This window comes from Cervus canadensis, chromosome 1, assembly GCF_019320065.1.
Source record: "Cervus canadensis isolate Bull #8, Minnesota chromosome 1, ASM1932006v1, whole genome shotgun sequence".
NCBI lineage: Eukaryota > Metazoa > Chordata > Mammalia > Artiodactyla > Cervidae > Cervus > Cervus canadensis.
Window position 1 is genome coordinate 51,267,019 of NC_057386.1, and position 24,796 is coordinate 51,291,814.

Consider the following 24,796-nt stretch of genomic DNA (forward strand, 5'->3'; position numbering starts at 1 on the left):
GTGTTCATTATGAGTCAGGGGGAACGTGGAAAATCATCCCCTTTCACTCCCGCTTTTGCAACGTGCTCTATCATCTTCAACCTCAATCAGATTTCAAAGAAACAGGCAAGACCTGTGGTAGCCCCTCACACCAAGAGTATTCTGATGTCAGCCTCAGTGTGAATGAATGGGGGGTGGGGCATATATAGTCCGGAGGAAACTACCTAGGAGAAGTTCAGTGACTTGCCCCAAATTACCTAGCTGGTCAGCGGCAGTATTTAACCCCAGGCTGTCTGTTCCCAGTGCCTACACTTTTAGCTTTTCCACTATCCTGACAGAGAAAAAATAAAACTATAAACGAGGCATTGGGTGCCCTATTTAATTATGCCAGCATTTCCTAAGCTTATCTGACTCCAAAGACCTTCTTTATGCAGACTTTTTTTATTAACATCTCCAGGAACTATTTCACAGAACACAGTTTTGGAAACTTGTGCTATACTAATTACTACTATTTATGTAAAGTGCTTACTGTTTAGGATAATTACTATACAGCCTAGTAACTATTGTAATTAATGTATCTGCTTAACTTGGTGGACATTTCTATTTGATACTACTACAGGTTCATGATTGTCCAGTTTTCTGTTGCACGGATAGCAGAGCCATGTCTTCAGATTTAAAGATCATCTGGGACTTACGTTTTGGTCATATCTTGTGAGCCCCTTACCCACTGGCTACTTCTTTAACTTAAGGATTCCCCGGGGGACTGTGGTCAGCTTAAGTAGTTTACACCATGGTTTAAGTCTTCATGGCCTCCCTAAATTCCAGACCTCCACTGTGGGTGCCCCACAGGCTCTTTGGATTCTTTGCATACACATATATCCTGCCTGGTCATTAAGAGCATTGGCCCTGGAGCCAGAATGCCTGGATTTTAAACTCTTTCCACCACGCAACCAGCTGTGCAGATCTGGCCGACCCATTTAACATCTCAAAGTTTCTTTGTCCTCGTCTATAAATCAAGAATAATATGCCTACTTTATAAAGTTATGAGAAGATGCATGAAAAACTCTTGGCACAATGCCTGGTCCATATAAGTATTTAATAAATGTTAGCCATCATCAACATCTCTCTTACAGACTTATTTCCCTTTCCTGTGTTTCTTCCCTCAGTTCCTGGCCCCATCAACCACCTCAGAAACCCACAAGCCCGCCTGATTTCCCTACCACATCTCTATCTCCATCGTCACTCACCTCCTGGCCGTTTCTCCAGTCCATGTCGCTTTCATTAGGAGTGCCTCATTCTCATTGTGTACACCCTGCAACTGGCACTCATCATCACTTTCAGTAGGTTCCCTGCCCCCATTCTTGACTCTTGCTCCCCAAATCCACATGGCAGTGGCAGTGACCTATCTAAAATGTGAATCTCCCAGGCACTTTCCTCTTCCCTGCTCAGAAAAAAAGACCCTGTTCTTTCCCATAACTTACTTCCCCTCCTCTCCCTCCATTCCCCACCCCCAACAAATGAACTCCAGCCTCTCTGCCCTATCTCCCTCTTCAGGCTCGAGTAACACAGTCAGCTGTTACCTGTGGCTTCCCCTACACCCAGATTCCACACCTTTGTTCATGTGGTTCTCTTGCCTGTGAGGCTTGTGGCTTTCTTTCCTGGCTCTTTGCCCCTAGGAAGATTTCCCTGAATTCCTGGTGGGAAGCATGCCCCTACCCTGTTTCAGTAGCATCCAGGGCTTATCACCAACCCCATTTAATTAAACTGGTCTGTCTTATGTTTGTCTGTAGTTCCTTGCACAAAGGGATCACTTCTTATTTATGTGTGGGCTGCAGAACCTGACACAGTTCTTAGAACATGGGAAATTCTCTGTATAGGTATTAGTTAAACTGATCATGCACATTAATGACTGAAACATACAGCTTGGAAGGGCACATTTCTTTTTTTTTGTTTTTTTGGAAGGGCACATTTCATCTCTTCTCTGCTCAAAGAACACGGGGTCCTTACTGCCTAGTGCAAGTTGCGAGCTAAGGTAAGTCATTGTCAGCCCTGGGGAAACTCCAAGCCTGATTTCTGAGTTGATTTCCTTCTCACATTCTCTGGGCATTTGCCTGATATCCTTACACTGTAAGGTAAAGACCATCAAGGCTCTCTCACTTCAGCTGACAGGGTCACCTATAGGGAAGAGACCATGGCAGTGACAGAGATCATTTCACCAAGCCCTTTTGCTATTGACTTGTTTCAAGGACTCCAGGAGGATGGAGAAGAAGGGTGGGAACAAAAACACATATCATATTGCCATGCAAACTCTGGTCCCAGTTCCTTCTGCCAAGTCCCCACTGGGAAAACTTAAGGAAAACAGTCCAACTAGAACTAGTGGAATTTGCTGATTTTTGGGGTGGCCTTGCAAGACATACTTCCCTAGGCAACCATTTACTAAGTCCCAATTATTGCCCCTCCTCCTCCCCAGTCCCTTGAAACTTAGAGGAGCCAGCCAAGGTCAACCACATGACTGGAAACTGAAGAGGTGAGCACTGGACTGGGAGTCAAAGACGAAGTTTGAAGCCCAACTTGGCTCTAGTCAGGTCATTTCTGTAAGGTCCCTGTCAGCCCCAAAGTCTGATTCTCTTGTTTCAATGCTCTATCCCAAGGGGCATCTTCCCTGTGGATGGAAGAAATTTCTCAGGCTAAGAGCCTCTCCCTCAGGTTAAGTTTAAATGCTTCTTTCCTGTTCTTTCTATCCATGTAGTCTGAATTCAAAGAGCATTTCTCTACACTCACACCACCCACCAAAGGTGGGATATGATTTTGTTTGCCTTTTATTCCCTCAACTAACAAAGCAACTTACTATAGCTAAGAGTCAATTATGTTTAGAGCTTCAATTAAAATATTAAAGCAAACGGTCACCAAGAAGGAACCAAGACAAAGATGCTCCAATGGAAGTAGTGGTTTCCTTATGATTTAGGAAACCACTAAATCATAAGGAAACCACCAATTTTTCCTTCATTGTCTGGACAGTCCCAAGGAATCCTGCCCCTGCTGTGGAAGAACCAAGACAATGGTACGGAATGTGTCAGCTATTGAATGTCCAAAAGGCCAAGTTAGGGTTCTTGGGTGCAAGAAATACCTGAAGAAAAAAAGCAGGACCCGAATACCTCCCCTGACTCCAGGGACCTGCAACCATGGAACTGTCTCCTCAGGGCAGACCAGTTGTGACAAATCTCCAGGTTTTTCTTTGAGTCATCCCACTCCTGATCCAAATTCCCGAAGAATGGCATCTGATTGGGCAGATTGAGTCATAAGTCCACCTTTTGACCATGGACATAAACAGCAGCCTAACAGACCTTCTGAGATGGATGGGGGCATAGATGAGAGTAAAATCTACATGCATTTACAAGAGGCAAGAGAGTGGGTACTGGGTGAGCAGAAACCATGGAGAGCCTCAAGAGTGGGAGCTAGGGAGGACTTCTCTGGTGGTCCAGTGGTTAAGAACCTGTCTTTCAAGGCAGGGGACACCAGTTCGATCCCTGGATGGGGAACTAAAATCCCACATGCCATGCTGCAACAGAGACCCAGTACAGCCAGTTTTTTTTTTTTTTTTTAATTAAATGAATTTTTAAAGAAGAATGGGAACCAATGTTATTTATGAGGGGATTCTCATCCCCACTGTTACAAAAACATACACTGTGCTTTCTCACCCTAAACCCCTTAGAGTGAGGTGGGAAATGGTGAGAGGAGCTCTAAAACATGAGGCCTGCACCACTTTGCCTTCCTTTCTGAAGACAATTTTGGAGAAGAAAACTTTGCCTTGTCAGGCATATTATGGCATATTCCAGCTGGAAAAAAATTTACCCTTCTCACCAGGAAATGGAGGCCTACCTTACATTTCAACACAGTAATGTATATGTAATCTGAATAGACCTAAAAGAAACTTTTATGTATATATATTTGTGTATATATATACACACACATATATTTTATAGTTCATATACCATAAATTCACCTTTTAAAATTGCACAATTTGGTAGGTTTTATTTTATTCATAGAGCTATGCAACCATTGCCACCATCTAATTTTAGAAAATTTTCACCACCTCAAAGACAAACCCCATACTCGTTGACAATCCTGCCTCCTTTTTCTCCCAATCCCTACTAATTTACTTTCCAGCTCTATGGATTTGCCTGGACATTTCATATAAACTTTTAATAATGATGTTTCATATAAACAATTATAAAATATATGGATATAGCCTTTTGTAACTGTCTTATTTCACTTTGTATAGTGTTTTCAAGATTCATCCATGGTATAGCATGACTCTACTTCATTCTTTTTATGACTGGTTAAAACTTCATTGTATGAGCATAGTATATTTTGTTTATCCATTCATCAGTTGGTGAACATTTGGGTTATTTCCACTGTTTAGCTACTATGGATAATGCCTCTGTAAACATTCATGTATAAGTTTTGTAATGATGTATATTTTCAGTTCTCTTGGATATACACCTAAGTGAGGAATTGCTGGGTTTTATGGGCCTTCCCAGGTGGCACAACCCATCTACCAATACAAGAGACATAAGAGATGTGGATTGAATACCTGGGTCAGGAAGATACCCTGAAGGAGGGCACAGCAACTCATTCCAGTATTCTTGCCTGGAGAATCCCATGGATGGAGGAGACTACATGGTGGGCTCCAGTCCTTAGATCACAAAGAGTCAGACAGAACTGAAGCATCTTAGCACACAGCACACATGGTAACTCTCTATACTTAACTTTTTGAGAAATGGTCAGACTATTTTTTTTAAAGCTGCACCATTTTATATTCCTACAAGCACTGTGTGAAGAATTGTGATTTCTCTACATCTTCACCAACACCTATTATTATATGTCTTTTTTATCACAGCTGGCCTAGTGTGTATGAAGTGGTTTTCATTTGTATTTCATTGTGGTTTTCATTTGTATTTCCTTGGTAACTAATGATGTTGAGCATCTTTTCCTATGTTTATTTGCAATGTGTATTTTCTTTGGAGAAATGTCCATTCAGATCCTTTGCTCATTTTTTAAAATTTGGATATTTTTTATTGTTGAGTTGCAAGTGTTCTCATCTTACAGAGGGACGTGGTTCACAAATATTTTCTCCCATTCTCTGAACTGTATTTTCACTTTCTTGATAGTGACCTTTGAAGCACTATTGCTTTTAATTTTGATGAAGACCAATTTACCTATTTTTACTTTTGTCCCCTTGTGCTTGCAATGTCACACCCAAGAAATCATTGCCTAACCTGAGATCACAAAGGTGTGTCCTGTGTTTCCTTCTAAGAGTTTTAGAATGATCCATTTTGAGTTAATTTGTGTGTGTGGTGTGAGATAGGGTCTAACTACATTGTTTTTGCATGTGGATATCTAATTGTCACACATGTTTAATGAAAGAGACTATTCTTTCATCACTAAATGGTCAAAGATCAGTTGACCATAAATAAAGAACTTATTTCTGGACTGTCATTTCTTTTCCATTGGTCTATATATCCTTATGCCAGTACTGCACTGTCTTCTTTACTGTAGCTTAGCAGGAAGTTGTGAAATCTGGATGTGTAAGTCTTCCAACTTTGCTCATCTTTTTCAAGATTCTTTGTTTAATCTAGGTCCCTTTCATTTCCATAAGACTTTTAGGACCAGATTACCAATTTCTGTAAAAAAAAAAAAAAGAAAGAAAAGAAAAAACCAGCTGGGATTTTGGTAGAGATTGTGTTGTATCATAGATCAATTTGGGGAGTATTGCTATCTTAACAATATTAAGTTTTCTGGTCCATGAACACAGAATTTCTTTCCATTTATTTGGTCTTCTTTAATTCTTTCAATAATGTGTTATAATTTTCAATGTATATATATTATACTTATTTTCATAAATATACTCCTAAATATTTCACTCTTTTTGATGTTGTAAATCAAATTATTTTCTTAATTTCATGTTCAGGTTTTTCATTGCTAGTGTATAGAAATACAATTGGTTTTCATTTATTGTATTTTGTATTCTGCAACCTTGCTGATCTCATTCATTAATCCTTAAAAGTTTGTGTGTGTGTATTTTCTTTAGAATTTTCTGTATACAAGATCATATCGTCTATGAATAGAGATAGTATTACTTCTTTCTGTCCAACCTGAGTGCCTTTTGTTCCTTTTTCTTGCCAAAGTTCCTAGCTAGAAAGTTTAGTGTAGTGTTGAATAGAATTGGTGAAGGCAGACATCCTTGATTTGTTCCTGATCTCAGGGGGAAAACTTTCATCTTTCACACTCAAGCCTAATGTTAGATGTGGAGTTTTTGTAGATGTTCTTGTCAAGTTAAGGAAGTTCACTTCTATTCCTAGGTTTTTGAGTATTTTTATCATGAAATGGTATTGAGTTTTTTCAAATACTTGTTTTGCATCTGTTGAGATGATCATATGATTTGGTTTCTTTAATGTACTAATATGGTATATTACATTGATTTTCAAATATTAAACCAATATTGCATTCCTAGGATAAATCCCATTTGGTCATAACATGTAATCCTTTTCATATGTTGCTGGTTTCATTTTGCTGGTATTTTGTTGAGGATTTTTGTATCTATATTTGTGATATTGATAATATAGTTTTCTTGTGGTATCGTTTTGATATCTGAATAATACTAGACCCATGGAATGAGTTGGAAATGTTCCTTCCTATTCTACTTTTTGGAAGAGTGTGAAGGATTGTCATTAATTAAACATTTGGTAGAATTCACCAGTAAAGCATCTAAGCCTGGACTTTTCTTTGTGGAAGGTTTTGAAAATACTGAGTGGTTTTGAGGGCTTCCCTGGTGGTTCAGATGGTAAAGATGGTGCCTCCAACAGAGGACACCAGGGTTCAATCCCGAAAAGACCCCCTGGAGAAGGAAATGGCAACCCACTCCAATATCCTTGCCTGGAGAATTCTGTGGACAGAGGAGTCTGGTGGGCTACCGTCTGTGGGGACACAGAGAGTCAGACAAGACTGAGTGCCTAACATTTGAGAATACTAATACAATCTCTTTACTTCTTTTAGGTTTATTCAGATTATCTAATTCTTGATGCAGTTTTGATAGTTTGTATCTTTCAGAGAATTTGTCCATTTATATATATTATCTAATTTAGCACATACTTATTCATAATGTTTCTGTATAATCATTTTTATTTCTCTAAGGTCTCTTTTTTCATTCCTGGTTTTGGTAATGTGAGTCTTCTTTTTTTTTTCTTGGTCAGCCTAGCTAAAGATTTGTCAATTTTGTTCATCTTTTCAAAGAACCAACTTTTTAAAAACTATTTAGTTACTTAGTTAGCTGTGCCTTAGTTGCAGCCCTCAGGATCTTTATTTTGCAGCATGCACACTTTCAGTTGTGGCAAGCAAACTCCTGCTTGTAACATGTGGGATCTAGTTCCCTGACCAGGGATCAAACCCAGGTCCCTCTCATTAGAAGCTTAGAATCCTAGCCACTGGGCTACCAGGGAAGTCCCAAAGAACCAATTTTTAATTTCGCTAATTTTTTTCTATTGCCTTTCTGTTAATAAGGTGATTCTTGAGCACCTAGATGATAAACAAGCTGCTTAGGTCAGCATAAACTCAGACCGGGACCCTTCCTTTGAATGGCTAGATTCAAACTCAACTCCTTGTCTATTTTTTTCTTAAATCAGGATGCTCTCCATTTTAGTGTCTCCCTCATCCTCCCTGGAGTAACATGACAGAGAAGACAGAGACTGCGTTGATATTGGGGGCTGTGTGAGGGACAACAGTTCCGTTAAATCCATAAACATTTTTTATATTTGTATATGTGTAGCTTGTGGGATCTTAGTTCCCTGGCCAGGAATTGAACCCATGCCCTCAGTAGTAAAAGCATGGAGTCCTAACCACTGGACCACCAGGGAAATTCAATAAGTATTTTTTAACGTCTGCTACAAGCTCCATGGAAAGGAGGCCACCAAGAGGCACAGGGATGAGAAGCCAGAAGCAGCCTCAGGCTGTCCAACCTCACTGTCTAGTTGAGGGGGCACACATGGACACAGCCAACCTTAACATAAGCTAGATTACCGTGAGGGCTGTGATTGAGAGTGATGAAAATGCTCACAGGGGCCCGGGGTTGGAGGAGAGCAATTAATCAGCCTAGAAGAGTCAGGGAGCAGAAGAGCTGGCATTTAAGGTAAGTCCTGAAGCATGACAGGATTTGTAGGGGGAGGGAAGGAAGGAAGGTTCTTCAGTCGAGAGAAGCACACGTGCCAAGGCAGGGAGTGGTAGGAACAGGCCTGGCATGGACAGTGTGCCGGGGAAAGGACAGGCTGGACAGAAAAGCTAGGCCAGACTTTGGAGGAGCCTGAAGGATGTGCTGGGCTTCCCTGGTGGCTCAGAGATTTAAAAAAAAAAAAAAAAAATCCTCCTGCCAGTGCAGGAGACATCTTCGATCCCTGGATCAGGAAGAACCCCTGGATCAAGAAGTGAAAACCCACTCCAGTATTCTTGCCTGGAAATCCCATGGACAGAGGAGTCTAGCAGGCCACAGTCCATGGGGTCGAGAAAGAGTCGGACACAACTTAGCGACTAAACAGCAACAGCAACAAAGGATGTGCTCCAGAAACTAGAACTGAGTCTTTCAGCTGCATGGAGCCTACTGAAGGGTATCGAGCTGAAGGATGACATGACCAGCCTTTATTGAAGCTGGAGACCACAACAGAAATCTAGGTTGGTTTATTTGGGCTCTCCAATGCCTTCCTCACCTGGAGAGGCAAGCAGAGACAGCAGTCTTTACCCGTGTTGGCCACCCGGTCCTGGGAACTCTCCTCCCTGTGCTTCCATGGAGCAGCTCTTCCCTGATTTTCTTCCTACCTGTCTGGTGGCTCCTTTCCAGTCTCCTCAGCAGGCTCCTCTTCCTCTGCCCATCCTAAGTGCTGGTGTTCCTCAGAGTTCTGTTCTAGATCCTTTTCTTCATCCCACAAGACCATTCTTCCTTGGAGATCTCATAGGTTACCATGGCTTCAAGGACCAGATATGGATTGGGAACTCCCAAGTTGCTATGTAGATTTCTCAGGTCTCTCTGCTTATTTAGACCCATCAGATCTGTCCATTGGACATCTCCATTTAGCTATTTTCATTAAAATTAGGTCCAGCCATGAGTAGAGGGAAAACTCCAAGTAAAATGGCCCAAACAAGATAGTTTATTTCTCTTTCAGATAAAAAGAGTCCATAGGTATTATTTCTTAGCCTGGTATAACAACCTGGGAGTCACATCTCTGAAATCTGTCTTTGTCTCTATCCCCAAGCCAGCATCCTCCCCCTTGGTCACCGGCAACAACCTCACTGTTCTTGCGCCTCTGAAATGCATTGTCCACGTCTACACTGACCAGCATGGTGGCCATCAAACACATGTGGTTATTACTAAGTACTCAAAGGTGGCTAGTCCAAACGGAGATGCACTGTAAGTGCAAAAGGCACACTGGATTTCAAAGGTTTAAAAATGAAAAGTGAAAAAAAAATGTAAAATATTAAGGTTTCTCTACTGATTATATGATAAATGATAATAGTTTTGATAGATTAAATAAAATATGTTATTTAAGATTAATTTCATCTGTTTCTTTTCACATTTTTACTAGAAAGTTTTAAATTACATTTGTGGCTCTTGTTATTTAGCTATCCAATAGCACTGCTCTACACCAAAGCAAAAAGCATCCTTCTAAAACACAAATCTGAACATGTCACACATCTTAAAAACCTTTCAGTGGCTTATCAGTTGTCTTTAGGCTAAAGCTTCATCCACTCCATATGGCTTTCCAGTCCTCCGTGGCCCAGCTTCTGCCTCTCCCTCCAGCCTCATCTTCCACCATCTCCTCCCTTTGCCTTCCCCTTGCCTGCCTTTCAGTTCTGAAACATGACAAGTGCTCTCTAGCCTCTGGGCCTCCACACATGCTGTTGCCTGTGTCTGGGACACTCTCCCCTCTTGCGTGGCTTCATGCTCCATTCATCTCTTTCTCACCTCAGCTTAGACGCATCTCTTCCTGGGAGGACTTCCCAGTCCCCTGCTTCTCAGAGTTCCCTTCACCTCTCTACCCTGACCTCACCCCACCCCACCCACAAAAGACTGTGTCCACTTACTGTGTCTTTTACCAGACTGATCAGAACCTTGTGTTCACTGTGGTACCCCCCACCCCCCGCACCTCACCACAGCACCTAGAGCTGGCACATGGTCAGTAGTCAACAAACATGAGCAGGATCAATGAAAGACTCACCTCAAAGCCAGATAAACAAAGTTTCAGGGTAGGGCCTGACTAGATGACATCTAAGCCTCATCAGCCAGAGACTGTTAGACTCCCAATTTGGGAGATGGGACACAGGGCCTGCACAGGCCTGTTATGTGGAGACCCAGGCCACCACTATCCTATGCTCCTTCCCAGCAAGGGCAACAGCAGTAACTCTCCTCCCAGGAAAGCTCCCTGGCACGTCTCCAGCATTTTCAGAACAAGTTATGCTGAGAATTCTCCAGAAATGAGCTTCCTCCTGGGTGGGGTTAAGAGGTGTGGATGGGGGAGGAATAGAGGGAGGAGGGTGTCTGTTTACCCAGCACCAAGAGAATTCACATTGCTCATGAAGTGTGAGCCTGTCTGTGGAGATTCTCTTTCAGGGGTCAAGAGATGAAGGAGATGGGGGGTGGTGGGGAGATGGGCACCCAGAACTGAAGACACAGGTGGGTTTACATGAACACAGAGCTGGAAACCATTCTCCCAAGCCAGGGCCCAGTGGCCTGACCTGCTTGTTCTAAACTTGGACCAGAAAAGCTGAATCTTTTTTTTTTTTACTTTTTATTTTGTATTGGGGTATAGCTGATTAACAATGTTGTGATAGTTTCAGGTGGACAGCAAAGGGTCTCAGCCATATGTATACATATATCCATTCTCCCCCAAGCTCCCCTCCTATCCAGGCTGCAACATGACATTGAGCAGAGTTCCCTGTGCTACACAGTAGGGCCTTGTTGGCAATCCATTTTAAATATAGCAGTGTGTACATGTCCATCCTAAATTCCCTAACTATCGCTTCTCCTCATCCTTCCCCCGCCCTTGTAACCATTAGTTCGTTCTCTAAGTCTGTGATTCTGTCAGAAAAGCTGAGTCTTGGACAGAACCTGGCAGAAAGTGTGCCCCGGTGGTTCCCTAACCTTGGGGCCTGAAAGAAGCTCAAGTCACATTTTGGCTTCCCTCGCTTCCCCTGACACGCTCAGGCAAGGACAAACACACAGGCACACACAAGCACACACACTTTGTAAATGATTCTCTGCCCAGTGCCTTACACACAAGAGCCTCCTGTTACTCTTCCTCAACTCAGAAAGTCTCCCAGGGGATTGACCCTGCCCTTAATCCAGCTAGAGACCACCCTCCCATGGGCTGTTTCATATGGAAAGTCCCTGATTCCCGGGAAATTCTGTGGAAAATTCTGTAAGAGATGGGAATATCAGACCACCTGACCTGCCTCTTGAGAAACCTGTATGCAGGTCAGGAAGCAACAGTTAGAACTGGACATGGAACAACAGACTGGTTCCAAATAGGAAAAGGAGTACGTCAAGGCTGTATATTGTCACCCTGCATATTTAACTTATATGCAGAGTACACATGAGAAACGCTGGGCTGGAAGAAGCACAAGCTGGAATCAAGATTGCCGGGAGAAATATCAATAACCTCAGATATGCAGATGACACCACCCTTATGGCTGAGAGTGAAGAGGAACTAAAGAGCCTCTTGATGAAAGTGAAAGAGGAGAGTGAAAAAGTTGGCTTAAAGCTCAACATTCAGAAAACTAACATCATGGCATCCGGTCCCATCACTTCATGGCAAATAGATGGGGAAACAGTGTCAGACTTTATTTTTCTGGGCTCCAAAATCACTGCAGATGGTGATTGCAGCCATGAAATTAAAAGACGCTTGCTCCTTGGAAGGACAGTTATGACCAACCTAGACAGCATATTAAAAAGCAGAGACATTACTTTGCCAACAAAGGTCCGTCTAGTCAAGGCTATGGTTTTTCCAGTGGTCATGTATGAATGTGAGAGTTGGACTATAAAGAAAGCTGAGGGCCGAAGAATTGATGCTTTTAAACTCTGGTGTTGGAGAAGACTCTCGAGAGTCCCTTGGACTGCAAGGAGATGCAACCAGTCCATCCTAAAGGAGATCAGTCCTGGGTGTTCATTGGAAGGACTGATTTTGAAGCTGAAACTCCAATACTTTGGCCACCTGATGCAAAGAACTGACTCATTTGAAAAGACCCTGATGCTGGGAAGGACTGCGGGCAGGAGGAGAAGGGGATGACAGAGGATGAGATGGTTGGATGGCATCACCGACTCAACGGACATGGGTTTGGGTGGACTCCAGGAGTTGGTGATGGACAGGGAGGCCTGGCGTGCTGTGATTCATGGGGTTGCAAAGAGTCGGACACGACTGAGCAACTGAACTGAACTGATCCCCAGAGTCTGACCCAGAAAGGGTGGCTAGAGTCCTCTGAGCCCTACCAAGTGGGCCTTGAAGATAGGATGCATGCTGGAGGCCTCTGCTCTCAGGGCAGAACCTGCCCCTGGCAAAGCCATCGCTCCCAGGATTTATTATCCTCTCCTCTCTTTTCCTTTCACTGCCATGTCAGCTCACACAAAGCAATAGGTAGTACCTGCAGTTCCCAACCTGGAGAACTGAAAACACATTCCCCAGCGTGCTGCCAGGAGCAGCGGCTCGAAGAGGCTCTGTAATTACAGACATGCAGGGGTTTGTGCTACTGTTCTCACTCACCTATGAAACGCTTCCGTTCCCTTCATTTCCCATGGTGCCTTTAAAAAGGAAACGTGAAGCTGGGACCTCCAGAAAAGTGACTTCCAACTCCCTACTCCACCATGGGCAGACACATTAGCCCTCACTACAATTCAGATTCATTCGGTCGTGTATTCATTCTTTCATCCGAAACAGATTTAATGGCCCCCTGCCATGTGCTAACACTGGGCCTGTGCTGGGGACACACCAAATGTGACCCAGGTCGTGCTTTTGAAGACTCACAGTCTAGTGAGGGAGTGAAAGCATATGATCTAAGCAGCTACAGTCAAAATTCAAAAAAGTGATGCGAGAAAAGGAAAATGCAGATAAAATCCTAGCGAAGAGAAAGATAAGTTTGGAAAGTGTCGCTGTTTCTTGAGAGGTAATCAAGTGTAGTGACTGAAAATATAGACCCTGGAGACTATAGTGAGTACATGCATGCTGAATCACTTCAGTTGTGTCTGACTCTTTTACAACCCTATGGACTATAGCCCACCAGGCTCCTCTGTCCATGGGATTCTCCAGGCAAGAATACTGGGGTGGGTTGCCATGCACTCCTCCAGGAAGTCTTCCCGACCCAGGGGATGAATTCGCCTATCCTTCATTGCAGGCAGTCTCCTGCATTGCAGACGGATTCTTTACCACTGAGACACTGAGGAAGCCCCAACTTGTGGAGAAATAGGGAGAACTTTGAGGTTAGAATGAAGACAAAGTGCAAGCTCCAGCACCTGATAGAGCTCAATTGATGTCAGTTGCTAGAATGAGGGGAAGTGTCTTAGGACATGGGTTTTCTGCATGTGTAGAGCAGACATTCTAGACCAATTGGGACACAGGGAGAAAATGTGGTGCTTGTATGGAATTCCTTTTGGGTGCAGCCTGTGAGAAGGGAAGAAAGAAGAAATGAGGCCAGAAAATCAGGTTAGGATTAAACCTTGGAACCTTGAATGCCAAATATCAACCTAAGGAGAAAGTACAATGACATCAACAACCTTAAGAAGATAGTGCCCACCTAGCCTCATGCAATGGTCCTCATCTTTAAAGCCATGTTCAGTTGGGCCAAACTTCAGGGTCTTCAAAGATGGGAGCCAGCCCATGGTGCTTGATGCAGTTTTGTCCTGTCTCCTGATTCTATCCACCTAGAAAAGCCTGTTTCTGCCTCTCCGGAAAACTGGGCTCTGGAGTCAAAGCCGAGGGAGAAGAGCCATCTTCTTTTCAAGGATGAGTAGACACGGGCATCTCTGCCCCACGTGAAGGCTGGTGCTGGGGCACAAAGGCTGGGAGAGGCCTCACGAAAGGGGCCAACCAAGAGGGAGGAGGAAAAGCAGGGCATTTAAGGCCGGGCAAGGCTAAGCTGGTGCCCAGTTATTATCACTAGCCTCTGTATTTTCCCCTGCAGTCATACAGAACCTTTTCAATCCTATTTTCCAGAGGGGCAGACCGAAAGCAAAGATTTCATCAAGTACAAAACAAACTTAGGAGCGGCCCTGCTGGAAGACTGTAAATGGGGTGGGGGCGGGGGGCGGGCAGCAAAGGTCTCAGAGAGCAAGTCCCAGCTCAGATGCACTCCCATCTCTGGGTTGAGGGGCCAGATTGGGCGGCAACACCGCACAGCTCAAAGGCTCCGCACCTGAAGAATCCGGAGGCCCAGCCTCACTCTTGTCCAGGTTGTGTCTCTTGGCAGCTTTGGGGAAATCGCTTCCCCTTGGCCTCTGTCCCTTCTCAGTAAAACAAAAGATCTTTGCAGGGAGGATCTCAGAGGTCTTTTCTAGCTTGGAAATTTAATGTGTAGTTGAATGAAGCAATGCCCTGCTGTTAGAATGTGGGGTGCCCGAGTGCATTCTAAACAGTGGAAGGAACCCAGAACAGCCAAACTTCACAAAAAGAAGAAACTGGAGGGGTTGTCTGGAGCCCCCAACCCTCAGGGTGCACAAGGGTGAAGGGCAGAAGGGGTGAGGAAAGCAGGGGGGAAGAGGGGAGGGTGGGGGCCGCCTATCTGAGTGCCTGGCCTCTCAAGGGCAAAGGAGGCTAACTGGTGAGAGGTTTCTTCTCCCAGCTCCAGCTACCTCGGGAGCCTGTGGAAAAGCTGCATTCAAATCGATAGCCTCATCAATAAATAAAGAGTCAACACATCCCGTCTCCATCTCAGGGCTCCTTCAGGAAAATTGACCCTCGACCCACTTCTGCTCACCCATTTCTGGATTTCTACAGAGGCTGCCAGAGGGAAGGGACCCTTACAGGTCATATTGGGCATCCCCCTGCCTCCAGGCTGGCCTGCCATGTACCCCATCCAAGAAGGTCTAGGCCAGGCCCATGCCCTCTGCCCGCCACCCCCACCACCTCTCCTGGCTGGCTCCTTCCTCCCAGTCCCCTGGGGCTACTACCTTCATTCCCTCACCACCAGTCAACTCTCCCCTTTCAGCTCCGGCTTTGCATCTCATCTCTTCCGACTCTGTGTCTTTCGTCTGACTACTGCTTCTCATCAAATGGGATCACCAGCAGAAGAGCTCCCCACTCCCCTGCAGTCTCCCCTCTATATCCACCCATCAGACTCCTTGTCATCCACTAAATGAGCCCCTCAGGGTCAGACAGAGAAAATGCATCTCTGGGAGCAACGGATAGAGACCTTGTAACTTTACAGAACAGATAATGTGTCAGCAGGTTGACTGCGAGGCAGCCCTTTCTCTCTCTGACTTCTGTTACAACAGAGGCTCTTCTCCTCGGAAACACAAGTCTCCAGTAAAGCAAGTTCATTCTTTCAGACCCCAGAGACCAACACAGTGGTCACCCATGTATGACGATGGGTGACTGCCTTCTGGGTGGGCCTTGCCACACCTCAAGGCCTCCCCTCTGCTTGGCTGCCTCGGTCTCCCCTCACCCTCCCTAGCCCGAGCGGAGAACATTCCCCCACCTAGGGAGGCCTACGGGCTGCTGGGGTAGTTAGTGCAGAGAAGGGAGTTGTAGGGTTGTGACAGCCTCTCTGTTCCGAGTACTTGGCCACTACGCTCCAGCAGATCCCTGGGGACTGAACATTCCTTTAATTAAAGGTTTCCGACAAGAAGAAATCACATCCCTGCTTTCTCTGTTCTAAGTATAAAATGTAGACGATTTCATCTCCTCCTGAGTTATCCATGGCAAAATTTCAACCCCAGCTTCCCAACCCACCTGGTCTCCTCCTGTCGGTAGTCATTACGTGAAGGAAACAATTAGGAGGTGGTGAATCTGTAGCCAGTGTACCCACCATGCTTCCTGGCACACACACCTAAGCAGGACAGTGTTGTTCTGAGACATCTGCTCTGAGGTTCTTTCCCTCCATGATACCTCGGGCTTAATCATCCCCGGGGGCAGGGATGGGGGTGGGAGATGGGGGTGTGGGGGGCACTCAGGCCTCGGAGGTAGTCAGTATTCCAGGATCCTGGCTCTAGCTTGACCACCTCACAGCTAACTGGAGGCTCATGTGGCCTCCCAGAAAGTGGCAAAGGATTCATTCCCCGTATCTCCTAAGAGGCAAGGGTGGCCAGTAGCAGAGCTTGGTGGTCTTGGAAAGCTGGTTATTAATTTGCAAGGGGGCATTAATGACTCTCCTCCTGAGTCAAGAATGGGAAACGTGTTGATGAGATGGACTACCTATCCTAGGAAGAGGCCGTTCAGCAGCACAACCACCTTCAGGCATAGCTCTTAGAACCAAAAAGGTCTCAAGAAGTCATTTGGCCCAGGCCTCCCCCTTTCACCAGTCCCCGAAGCCCAGCCTTGCAGTGACCGGCCCAGGGTCTCCTGCAGGAGACTAGGGCCTGGCTGCCAGCTCTCCTCACAGCACAGCCTGGGCTGGCGCTGAGCAAATGGCTTGTGGCTGTCACCAGAGAGGAGCTGGCAGCAGACACAGCAGACTATGTTTTCTTTGCAGACTGAGGGTAACTAGAGGAAGCTGAGAATTCCGCTGTTCTGCTCCGCTCTGCCTCCGGCAGGCAGGCAGCCGGCAGGCGGGAGGAGGGGAGGGGGAAGACCAGCCGCTCTCATGCCAAAGGAGGAATCTTCCCTCCTAGGATAAGCAAGGTCATATGGACCAAAGATGGAAGGGAAGACCACCTTAGGGCCCCATGGCATCCCGGGGTAGGATGTTAGAGCCTGGGTCCCCTGTCTGGAGCTGCTCTGGGGGTGTCGTCGTGAGAGCTCACATCCATGAAACACTTGCTCTGTGCCAGGCATGGCGCTGCAAACTCGATTGCACTGTGAAGGCAGTTCGTGTGAGGCCTGAGGAACATGGTCTAAAGGGCACAAGAGTGGGTTCAAACCCCGCTTTGATACTTACCAGGTCTATGATCTTGGGCAAGTCACTTAACCTCTCTGGGCCTCAGTTACTTCATTAATAAAATGGGAGTAATAATAGCACCCACCTAGTGAAGTCATTGGAAGATTAAGTGCATTCACACACACACAGCTCTTCAAACAGTGTCTGCCATGGAGTCAGCAGTAGATAAGTTATTGCAATTCCTGCCATGTTGAAGCTGACACAAAGCTCTGAAGTAGATACTCATCCCTGAGGCTCAGAGAAGTCCAATGACTTGGCCCAGGTCCGTTTGATGGACAGCACGGGCATCCTCCTTAGGTCCTCTTTGGTAGGAAGCAACCTCCGCTCCCCAGCTCCCCACCTCGAGTCCATTCCTGTTTGGAAACCTCTTCAACCACAACGGGAACAAAGGTGGACTCTGTCCTGCGTCAGGGGGCTAGGCTGGTTGGTGGCTTCAGGCCCAGCCAGAAAGTCCCTCCCTCACACTCCGGCAGCCCCTGGACCTGTGAGCCTTCCAGACACGTCATCCCACACCCCCGCCCCAGGCCTCCCCTGGGGCCTCCACCCTCCTCCGCAGTCTCCCCTCCCCGTGCAAGGTGCTGGCTGCCAGCCTGGAGCGGGGACCCTCTGGATCCCAGGATAAACAGACTGTCGCTGTGGCCCAGCCCTCCGCCGGCGCGCGCTCCCCGCCCCTCCTGCCGCAGTGCACAGCCGCTCTGGCGCTCTGCTCCGCTGCCAACTTGGCAGCTCGTCTCTGCTGTTACTATCAACACCTCCGAGGGAAAAGAGAGAGAACTCAGCTCTCTCTGATCGCCTGGCGCACCGAGCAGCGAATTCGTGTCAGAGCCAGCCCTGGAATAGCTCCCAAGCTCCCAAGGCTTCCTTGGCGAGGAAGGAAAGGTGGGAGCAGCCCTTACAGCAAACCAGCCTCCTAGCAGAGCCACCGGGCCTGGCCAGGGCTGCAGGCCTCCAGGGAGCAGGCAGCTCTGATAGAACCAGCTGTAGGAGGATGCTTCAGGCCAGGCAGGTGCACAAGAGAGGGCTAGGAGGCCTTCTCGCTCCAGACTGTGAGCCCCTGGAAGGCATGGACTGTCTTCCCTCTACCCCCACTGGATGCATGGGCAGAGCTCTGGTCATCCCCTAAGAGGTGACGGTTTCCCCATCAAATGGGAACTTCTCCCAGGCCGAAGCCACCTTTGCCCTTTCCCAACCCCCGCCCCAGCCTCTCAGGCCTCTCCCACTGGCTCCCTAAAGCAGCTGATGGCCGTCTATGGCTCCTGCCAGGACTCTAGCCTAAAAGAATAGAGAGCAGGTACCTTCAGGAACCCAGTGCCCACAGTGCAGTGTCTGTGGTCAGTCACCTACCCCTTGACAGGTCCAAGGTTGGAGGAATTTCCTTTCTAGCTTTCTCTCTGCTTGACAAGGGAAGGCCTGCATTCTCTGCTCCAGAGCTTTTGGCATCAACCAAAGTGGTGGGTTCAGGGTCATCAGCTTCCTAATTCTACATCACCCAGCCGCCTAATTTCCCCAGGGATGCAGGTGTCAGCTCCCACTCTGGATGCTGCCAGCCTGTTTCCTTCCCTGTAACATGGAAATAACCTTTTATAACTGACTGGGTTACAGCTGATAGTGTTAAATGCATGAAGACTATGGTATAAGCTTCTGAAAGTGCTGAACACTTAGAATCAGTACATTTCCCTCTCCTCCTTCCTTCCCTCCTTTCTTTCTCTACTCTCTCCAGGAACCCTTCTCCCAGATGTGAAACTGATCTAAGATCTCCCTCTATTCCCCTCTCTGGATGTCTGAAAATGACCACCAAGAGAGACACAACCACTTTTCTGGTAAGTGGATCTGCCCCCAGATCCCCGAAGGCCAGCTGACTTTCCAGTGGCCAAGAGGAACAGAGAATTCATTCAGTGTGCAGGGTTGTAAACAAGCCACGAAGGACTGTGCCATTCCAGGCTGCACCTGTGAGCATCCTTCTGCTGAAGCCCTGTCAGCGTTTCCATGACAAACTCGTGTTTCCAGATGCCTCTCTCCCAGCTTCAAGAGGATGCCTTGCAATGACACGCAACACTGAAAATGCCTCCATAATTTTTTCCCTAAAAAAGGTTGCATGCTCTACAATTCCACCTGCCTGTTATATGTGTTTGCTTTTTATTCTGAAAGTTTTGTTGGTATTCTGTTTATACTCTATACCTGCAAGCATGTGATATCCACGTGGGAGTTCTGTGCTGGAGAGCTGTCGTGGCAAATACACCAGCACATAGTGTGATGAGACATCTCTCTTCCCTAAAACGTCTCCCATCCCAAAGCCTGAAATACCACCATTAGGGATTTACCACTTTTGAACTTGAATGATTATCCATCCCTAAGAGTCTACTGTGACAATGTACCAACCCCTGATAGGGACTAAGCTACCATTTGATGGGGGGCTAGCCAAAGAACCATGAGACATCAGGAAGGATGACCAAAGGGTGTGTGCATCATGCTAAGTCGCTTCAGTTGTGTCCAACTCTGCAACCCATGGACTGTAGCCCTCCAGGCTCCTTTGTCCATGGGATTCTCCAGGCAAGAATAGTAGAGTGGGTTGCCATGCCCTCCTCCAGGGGATCTTCCCCAACCTGGAATCCAACCTGTTTTTCCTATGGCTTCTGCAATGCAGGCAGATTCTTTACCGCTGGGCCACCAGGGAAGCCCCCACCAAAGGGTTTTTCTTTTCAGAGAAGATGAGAGGCATCCAAGACATGTTACCTACTTTACACATTTGCAAGGCTTGCCTGTGGGAGGACACGTGGTTGCATACACATGCATGCATGCACACGCACAGTGCTCTTAATAGACAGCACTTTGTCCTAAAACCTAAATAGTGTTCAGATTCACCTGATGTTGGGCAGTCGCTATCATATCCGACTCTGCTACCCCATGGACTGCAGCACACCACGCCTCCCTGTCCTTTACTATCTCCTGGAGTTTGCACAAACTCACGTCGAGATTCACCTGCGATGCTTCCAAAAATGCAAAGACCTAGGCCCTGCCCCATTTATACTGAGTCAAGAGTTTCTAGAGCTGGAGCAGGGCCCGAGACTATGTAGGAAAGCATCCAGGAGCTGCTGCTGATTGGTCAGGTTTAGAAACCACTACGATTAGAGCAGCGTCGCCAACCTCCAGGACCCAATGCCTGATGACCTGAGGTGGAGCTGATGTAATAATAACAGAAGTGAAGTGTGCAATAAATGTAATGCTCTTGAATCATCCCCAAACCACCCCCCTCCCCCATCTGTGGAAAAATTGTCTTCCATGAAACTGGTGCCTGGTGCCAAAAAGGTGGGGGACAGCTACTAAAGGATAGAGCCCCAAGAGAGGAAACAGAACACCTGAATTGGGGTCGCAGCACCACCCCAGGCATTGCACTCTCTAAACCCTGGGGGAAACATGTGAGACCTGGCTCCCATGGTTTGGCTGAGGCGAGTGTTATGGAAATACCCACTGAAAGTCATCAGACATTGCCATTGCTATCCCATTCCTCCTATGACGTGTGCAGCATGTGTGGGTGCATGTTCACGTGTATCCGTGTATCTGGCTTTCCTACAGAGGGGGCAGAACTGATCTTCATTGCTCTCCTTCAGCGAAGCTCATGGCTGTCTTTACATCCAGGTGGACTTTCTCTCTTCAGCACTTGCCCCCTGCTCTCCTCTCTCAACCTCTTGGCACAGTCCCTGATAATGTTGTTTGAAGTTTCTAATAGATTTATCTATCATCTATGATCACTTCTAGAGAGGAAGAAGGAAGAGAAGTAGTCACTCCTGCTTTACAACAAGCGGAAACCCAGGCAGGGGGCATTAGAGGGCTTTATACCATTTAAACATAGAGCAGTGACACTTCCCTTTTGAAAACCTGGTGAAAATGTACACACACATTTCCCATACAGTTTCAGGGTTTCATGGGCTTTCTGGCACCTTTCCTAGGAGTCCAGGAAGCCCAGATAAAGAACATCTGCCCCACCGGATCTGACCTCTGAGCTCCCCGATGGTCACATTCAAGCCTGACTAACATGTCACCCCCTTGCCCCAGGGTGCAAGACGAACTTGCCTGACCTTCCCTCTCTCCCCAAGAAAGAGGGTTAAAATCCAGTGATGCATTGACACATCATCTGTGTCAAGACAGGATCTTCTCAGACCAGACTGGGCCTCCCCTTGCCTGAGCCTGCAGTACAAAGTCTGAGCTGCTATTAGGTATCTGAAGGGTGGATGACCTTTACTGCAATAACAGAAGATACAGCTCAAACTGACTTAAACAACGAAAGGAATTTTCTGGTCCCATGACAGTTAAAAAAAAAAGTTCCAGGTGAGCAGGCTTTACACAAGGTCTGATTCATCAGCTCTGTGCTGGGTCTTTTTTGTCTCTCCACCCTCCTATGGTGCAAGGTCATCCCAAGACTCTTAGCCTTCAAGGTTGCAACATGGTCTCCAGCAGCAACCAAAGCTGTTTATTCATTCTCAGAAGAGACAATGAGCTGCTTTTTTTGATAGTTCCCATGAATGAAAGTGGAGGTTTCTTTCCAGAACACCTCAGTCAGTAGCTCCTCACATCTCTTTAGTTCATGTTGGGAAACAGCTGATCCTGATTGGAGCCTCTGTCATTGGAGTGTCGCCTGGCTGGGAAATTCAGAACATGGTGTAGAAGGCTTGCCTCGGTGCTCAGACTCCCATGTCCCTGGGCTTAGCCTCCTCTGCAGTTTAAACTGCTTCCAAGAAAGGGGTTAAGGACTCAAAAGAAATGATTTTATAAATGCTTAGGCTCTGGTCTTGTCCCACAAAGGTCCTGGACAAAAGCCTTCTCAGGAAGGAAAGAGGAGATGGATTTCCACTTTCTTCTTTAAAAATTTCTCTATTGACTGATTGATTTTTGGCTGTGCTGCATCTTGGTTGCTGAGCGGGCCACTCTCTAGTTGCGGCGCCAGGCGTCTCAGTGTAGTGGCTTTTCTCATTGCGGAGCATGGTGTCTAGGACGCGCAGGCTTCAGTAGCTGCAGCATGTCAGCTCAGTAGTTGTGACTCCCCGGCTCCAGAGCACAGGCTCAATAGTTGTGACACACAGGCTTCGTAGCTCCACAGCAAGTGGGATTGTTGTAGCCACCCATTCCGGGAAACAAACTCACTCAGAAGGACAATGCAGATAGTGGAGTGCAGTTTAATACACCGGCAGGCCCAAGGCAGAGTCTCCTCTTAGCCAAGGACCCTGACCAGCATTTGTGAAAATCTTTTATACCCCATGTGTACATGTCCAAACCCACCACCCCAAATTCCTTGAGACTTACATAAACTAAGGAAGGGTAAATACAATCCTAATAACTCAATCACTCATGTGCCATGTGCTCAGACAGTTAAACAATTAGCCAATAATCAATAAGCATGAGGTTACACTCCGACAGGTACAGAAAAATTTATGGTCTGTCTGGAGGAAGGGGTGATTAGTGTATGTGTTCTCTTAGGCGATGAGTAACCTGGATACGATCTTCAAGATTCCCCTGTCCAGAGGGGTCTTATCCTTCTGTTGTCGTTATCATAGGCACTGAACACAGAATTCAGAGTCCATTGGAGAGGTGACTGAGCATGATCAGCATGAACAGGCCTAAGATGGAGTCAGGCACTATGAAATCCTTCTTCAGGATCTTCTCAGATCAGGGATCGAAACTGCGTCTCTTGTATTGGAAAGCAGATTCTTTACCACAGAGCCACCAGGGAAGCCCCACATTTTCACTTTCTAAAAAGGAAAAGCAACAGAATCTGCAGTCAGTCAGTTGAGGGGGATTCAGGTCACACAGGTGTTCAGAGAGCTGGGATATACCTCCTTCCTCCTTAGAAGCCTTGAATGATCATCAATAACTTGTTTATCCTCTCTCACCTCTGTCCAAAGAGAGAAAAATGGTCATCCATTCCCTTTTACAGTGACCTGTGTAAGGTAAGACAGCTTGGAACGAAGCTGAGTTCTCAGAAGTTTCCAGGCTTTTGTGCTGCACCACAGAGGATCGAAAGTGTGGTGTGTGCAGTGGTTTTCAGCCAGTTCTCAATTGCCAGAACCATCCAAAAGGTCTTTTGTAACTCCAATAAAACTACAGGTCCCATGTGGCTCTGGATCTGTTTGGGGTTCATATAAAGCAACATTGCTCAGCAATTCAAAGTCTTTTATCGTTTATTTTTGGCTGATCTGGGTCTTTGCTGCTGTGTGAGCTTAGTTGCCCTGAGGCAATGTGGGATCTTCATTCCCAGACCAGGGATCAAACCAGCATCCCCTGCATTCTAAGGTGGATTCTTCACCACTGAATCACCAGGGACATCACTGAGAGTCATTTAAAAAAAAAAAAAATCCAATTACTTATATCTCTTGAAGAGATATAAAGGCTTGGTAAATTTTTTCTAAAGCCCCCTTTACTCCTCCCCAGTTCTCTCCCATCCATAGCTACTCAAGGGCCTTCTGCATGTCAAAAGCACCCATGCCCTCTCCAGCACCCAAATATCTCCCCTCTTTCTGAGTTCTTTATTATGAAAGGTGATTTAGCCTCTTGTGTCAGGTCTTGTTCCTTGTCCTCCAGGCTCTCTTCCCACTCATTCTCCCAGTTCTACATCTCAGAAGATCTTTATCAAAGTTGAGACAGAATTCTCCTTAAAATGCTCATTAAAATGCTCCTTAAAATACTCATACACTTCAATAAATCTGTCGCTGTCTCATAAGCAATGTTGGGGAAACAGATTTACAGTATCATATGTTAATACTCATAGGTTTTTCTAATAGTATGTATTTCAGAGAAACAGAACCCATAGGATTTATATAGATAGATAAACAGAGTAGACACAGATATGAGATTTATTATAGGAATTGGCTTACTTGGTTATGGAAGCCAAGAATTCACATGATCTGCCATCTGCAAGCTTAAAAACCAGGAAAACTAGCTGGTGGTATAATTCTGTTCAAGTCCCAAAGCCAGAGAATCTGAGGAGCCACTGGATGAGTCCTGGAGTCCAAAGGCCCAAGAACCTATGTCCTATGTTGCAGGAAGTTCCTATGTCCAAGTGTTGCAAGAAGAGGGACGCCTTCTAGGACCCGAAACCGGGCTCTTGTCTAACACTTGGAAATGACTTGTTCGAGAAGACACATGTGCTGGCAAAGCAAGAGATTTTATTGGGAAAGGGTGCCTGGGTGGAGAGTGGTAGGGTAAGGGAACCCAGGAGAACAGCTCTGCCACAGCTGGCTGCAGTCATGAGTTTCATGGTGATGGGATTAGTTTCCAGGTTGTCCTTAGCCAATCATTCTGACTCAGAGTCCTTCCCAGTGGTGCCTTGTTCAGCCAAGATGGATGCCAGAGAGAGGATTCTGGGAGGTGATCGGACATGTGGTGTCTCCTTTTGATCTTTCCTGAAGTCTTCCAGTTGGTGGTGACTTATTAGTTCCATGTTCCTTACCAGGACCTCCTGTCGTAGCACAACTCATGCAGATGGTTACTATGGTGCCTGGCCAGGGTGGGCGGTTTCAGTCAGTGTGCTTCCGCTAAAACAAGGGCAGGAGAAGGTGGACGTCCCAGCTCAAGAAGAGAGGGGGAATTCGCCCTTTCTCCACTATGTCATTCTTTAGTTGAATTGGGTGAGGCCCACCCACCCTGGTGAAAGCAGATCTTCTTTACTCAGTCTATTGATTCTAAATGCTAATCTTTTCTG